This window comes from Zalophus californianus, chromosome 1 (genome assembly GCF_009762305.2).
Source record: "Zalophus californianus isolate mZalCal1 chromosome 1, mZalCal1.pri.v2, whole genome shotgun sequence".
Lineage (NCBI taxonomy): Eukaryota > Metazoa > Chordata > Mammalia > Carnivora > Otariidae > Zalophus > Zalophus californianus.
In genome coordinates, this window is record NC_045595.1 from 173729523 (window position 1) to 173734861 (window position 5339).

The 5339-nt window shown below is 35.3% G+C and overlaps 2 non-coding genes across 2 annotated transcripts; both read left to right on the forward strand.

The window, feature by feature from the left end:
• Positions 1–4564: 4564 nt before the first annotated feature.
• Positions 4565–4644, forward strand: LOC113919112. The gene has a single exon (XR_003518840.2). It is a non-coding gene; the product is annotated as a small nucleolar RNA U2-19 (small nucleolar RNA).
• A 177-nt stretch (positions 4645–4821) lies between these two features.
• LOC113919111 lies at positions 4822–4891 on the forward strand. The gene has a single exon (XR_003518839.1). It is a non-coding gene; the product is annotated as a small nucleolar RNA U2-30 (small nucleolar RNA).
• Positions 4892–5339: the final 448 nt, after the last annotated feature.

Below are 5339 nucleotides of genomic sequence, written 5' to 3' on the forward strand. Positions count from 1 at the left end.
AGATGAAAGACAAACAGAAGTGACTGAGAAAGACTTGAATGAGTACGGAATTTTAGAGTTTTCACGTTGTCAGATGAAGAAAGACTCTCATCCTCTGCCAATCCTTAGGAATCATGGAGAATTTTAGGTAGCAGCATTTGAAGTTAAATAGCTGAAGAAAATACAAGAGAAGAAAAGCTATTATTGTATGAAATCCAAAATTAAACAAGTGGGAACAAGAGTAAGAAGAATGGAACTAAACTGTATATAATAGAAGTGAAAATTGCTCATGCCCACCCTCACATCATTGTGTTCATCTAGTGCCAAGATCTTGGTTTCTAAATACCATTCTCCACATAAAGGAACCAGAGTTCCTTGGAGAAATGGCTGAGGCAAGGAAAATCACTGGTGAAGCTAAATGTTCTTATAGTGTCAGAAAGCAAGAGAATACTCAATGATTAATGGGGACATAACAAAAAACCATAGGGAATAGCTTCAAAGATCCAACTGGCCAAATTTGGGACAACTGGAACATTTATTTTTAAAGGAAGTAAATTATAACATTGCATTTTAAAAAAGAGTCAAGTGGTGCCTGGGTGGCTCAGTTCATTAAGCGTCCAGCTCTTGATCTCAGCTGAGGTCTTGATCTTGGGGTCATGAGTTCAAGCCCCACACTGGGCTCCATGCAAGGCATGGAGCCTACTTAAAATTTAAAAATTTAAAAGAAAATGTATGGGGGAGGGAGAGGAAAAAAAAAAACCTCTGTAACAAAAGAAAGCTGGCTATTTTGTGTAGAAGGAATGATAAAATAAGAAAATCATCAATTTGCAAACAACAGTGTAAGAATTGATTTATGTAAGAATCACCAAATGATACTAAAAACCATAGGATGAAGGATCCCCACATTTTCAAAGTTTCACTTAACATATTATACATGATTACAAAGGGGGAAAAAGGTATTTTTACAATATGAAAGTGTCTTAACCAAGGGATCAAAGTGGCATCACCAGTAATGGGTCAAATTAGCATTATGTATTTTCTGATATGATGCAAAGGAAAGTATGCAATACCACCTACGGCTATGTGACAAAAAAAAAAAAAAAAAAAATTTAACCTGAAGGTAGTCATGAGAAAACAAGTTCAGATGGTAGAATATTTCATAAAACAATTGCCTTGGATTTGACAAACTTGTCAAGTTTGTAAAAGAAAAAAACAAAGCAAAATAAAAACAGGGAAAAGAAAAGAGGCAAAGGAATGGTTATAGATTAAGGGAGACTAAGGAGACATGACAACTAAATGCAAATTGAGATCCTTGATTAGATGCAAACAAACAAATAATAAAAGCCACATTCACACAATTAAAAGGAACACACATGGCTGGGACAAATGGAGAAATTGCATATTAGAAATTATAATTGTGTTAATAAGCAATTTTCTAGATATGAAAGTGATAATGTGTTCATATAAAAAGAAGTCCTTGTCCTTATGAAACACATGTTGAAGTATTTAGAGCAAAATATCATTATGTTTGCAACTTAATTTCAAATATCCCAGCAAAAAAGGTATAAATTTAAAATGCATATATTGAGCATTTTAGAGCAAATGTGACAAAATGATAAAAATTAGAACTTCTAAGGGAAAGCTATATGTGTACCCATTATACTATTCTTTTAACTTTTTGTAGGATTTAATTTTTTTAATTTAGAAAAAATAATGCTCATCTCTAAGTGGCTTAATTCAGTTTCAAGGAAGGACTTCACTGACATCCCAAATAAATAAAAAGTCTCTTGGCTGCTATATCAATAGATCTTCTGCAACTTCCCACTGGAACATAATGCTACTTGGTCATCACATGCCACCACTGATGGACAAAATAAAAACACAATGTAAATAATATCAGATCAGAGAGTTTCATTCGCATTCAAGTCACATCTGGCTTTCTTTGAGAGCATGGCAGTAAGTGACCAAAAATCCTTGTTAGGTACAAAAAACTATATAAAACTTCTTGGAATTGATGGTGGTCAATTTGTTAAAACTGGTGGTCAGTTTCCCCAGAGGACACGGTAATTTCTGAATAAAATTGAAAAAAAAAAAAAAACCCTGCTTAAACTGCTAAGACTGCTAAGTACAAACTGACCCACCATACCACTCTAAAGCTCCTGAAAAATAAGCTTTTTTTTTCAATATGGAGAATTGAAGTTACCTGATGGTTTAGAAAATCATTCATTCAACAAATACTGATTGAGCAGTCTTCTAGGTGCTATAAGGCAAATATAATCAAATATGTAATATAATCTCAGTGCTATGGGGGAAAAAAAAACAAAGCAGGGTCAAGAAGAAAAAAGACAGCAAGGAAATAAAAAATAATAAAGGATATTTTTGGTAGAGTGGTCAGAGAATGCCTACAGAAAGGAAGAATTGAAAACAGTGAATGTCCAGGAAAATATTATAGTCAAATTTGGCCTTGCTAGCTAAATGTGTAAGAAGTTTGATTTAAGGATGACAATCATGTTGGGGAGCCTGGGTGGCTCAGTCATTAAGTGTCTGCCTTTGGCTCAGGTCATGATCTCAGGGTCCTGGGATCGAGCCACGCATTGGGCTCCCTGCTCAGTGGGGAGCCTGCTTCTCCCTCTCCTACTCACCCAGCTTCTTCCTCTCCCACTCACCTTGCTTGTGTTCCCTCTCTCGCTGTGTCTCTCTCTGTCAAATAAATAAATAAAATCTTGAAAAAAAAAAAGGATGACAATAATGTTGGAGCTAGGGCTTGGAAGACTTAAATACCAAGCTAAGTTATTTAGACTTTAAACAATGAGGAACACATGAAGTGAAGTGATGTAATCAGTGTTGTACTCTTATTTTTTTTCCCAAAGAATTTGATACGATATATTAAAGTTTTACAAATGCAATTTCTTTAAACCTCAAGTAGAAAGCAACTTAATTTTCTTTACAACCATATTTCTATTGATTATCCTAAAGGAAAATGTATATATTTTAGTCAACTCTCAATTATCTGCACAACACGAGAGCACTGCCAAGAATAGCCCAAAATTTGTGTGAAAGCCACACTGTCAGATTGGGACCATGATCTGATTTCCTGAAGCAAGAAAATTTGTATGAGGAGCAGTTTCATAAAGCTGTTCTTCTGGACAGCAAGCGAATAGAGAAACCTGACACCGTGAGGGGTTATCCTGAAGCCACACGAATGCTTGTTTTGCTTCTGCTCAATAAGCTTGTTGGGGAGGAAGTTTCTCTACCCTTCAAAATTCTTCTGGTTGGTCAAAGAGTTAAACTGACATGAGACAGATTTACAGGAGAAAATTTTAACTTTGGATGTTTAGGAATCCCATATATGAAAGATTCAAAAATAGCAAAGTAAAATGAGGTATATACACCATCCTGAACTAAGGATAAGGGGGTAGAGGTGTGGGACTTCAAAAGGAAGGAAAGGCAGTCACAAGAGGTGAAAAAGAGTAATGTTTGGTAAATAAATGTTTGCTGGGCCATACAGAAACAATGAGACATACAGAGGAATTTCAACAGACTCTAAGCTAAATTCCTCCTTGTCTACTACCATCTACTACCTCTAGATCATATTCTAATATAGTTGGTGATAGCTCTATTTCTGGAGCAGGTCCTCTATCTAACTTCCTTTAGGCAATTAGGGGAAAAGTAAAAGTTTTGGGCCTTGATTGTTTTAAGCTCAAATAATCTGCATGCCAAAGTGGCACATCCTTGGGGCAATTCATTCTAAACTCCTACCAGCTAAAAGCTTTGATCCTGTGTCTCTTTACAAGTATCTCAGTCAACTGGGGTAAATCCAGATAAAGGTGATACAAAACACATTACACATTTTCTTTTTTTTTTTAAGATTTTACTTATTTATTTGAGAGAGAGAGAATGAGATAGAGCACGAGAGGGAAGAGGGTCAGAGGGAGAAGCAGACTCCCCGCCGAGCAGGGAGCCCGATGCGGGACTCGATCCCGGGACTCCAGGATCATGACCTGAGCCGAAGGCAGTCGCTTAACCGACTGAGCCACCCAGGCGCCCTACACATTTTCAATAGAAAAATTAACATGGAACACAGATGATCCTTATATATAGTCAACAATGCAAAACACTGATACCATACTATGTAGTATCAACAAATATCCACACTTCAATACGTTGAATATGCTTGAAGATAATAAAGAAATAGTTATTCTAAATTACCAAGGCATTAGCTTTTCCTCTGTATTTTATTACTGATTCATTTATTTGTTCATCAAACATTCACTGGAGTATCAGATATCCAAAAGGCATTGCTATGAACTGTGAGGAACAATGTCCATAATTATTTCCATTTTCCCAAAAGGAATCTGTTATAATTCAATGTAGCTTTACAATTTTAAAATAAGAGTTTTAAATTCGATAGCTATACAATCTAAATTTCTCTAGCATGGTCTTATATGTTGAGGCTTTAGACTCGTAAGTTTTCCATTTATAAGTTCTGTGACCTTGGATAGGTTATATATCTCTCTGGGGATCATCTTCTCATCTGTGAAATGAAAATAATAAGTGCTCTCTGAGATCTGCTCTTACTGAAGTGGATTAATGATGAAAATAGCCAAATTTGAGCATCAGAAGACCTTCCAGTCTACCTGATGCATGATCTGCATAGTTCTGAGAAGTAAAAGTAATTTAGAACAATAAAGGCTTATGTCTGGAGTTTGTGTGTGTGTGTGTGTGTGTGTGTGTGTGTGTGTGTGTGTGTGCGCAAAGGTGTCAGTGTGTAACTGATGACTTGAATGAGGTTGGGGTGAGGGTGGAGACGATATGTGTGTATATGAAAGACTGATCAGTTCTGAGCAATGATGGAAAGGTTTTACTACTGACATTTACAACTATGAAGGTTTCTACACTTGATCTGAACTCAAGAAAAAAAATAAGTGTACATATTCCATTAAGTTGCTTAGAAAAGAGATTAGGCTTATGAAATATTTAGAGAAACTAGCATTTAGCAATAACTCAGTAAATGTTAGTTATGACTATTATTTGTAATTATTATCATTAGAATAAAGAAGTCATGCCTTTATTAAAAGTATTATTACTAGAAGCTCAGAATAAAGTTTTAAATATTTGGATTATTCTGAAAAACACAGAGATTCAATATGTATGTGTTTGTCTTATAGCAAGAAGTGAAAAGATGACATAGAACCATGTGACAAATTACAATATAATATTATGTATTTATAGTTTCAAGTTATAAAAAGGAGTGGTTTAAATGCCTAATTACCCCCTCTTTGGGATTAACATAAAGTCACTTTTCCTGATCATTAGAGGGTACAGTTTCATCCATAAGCAAGGACCAAATGAATAATGAA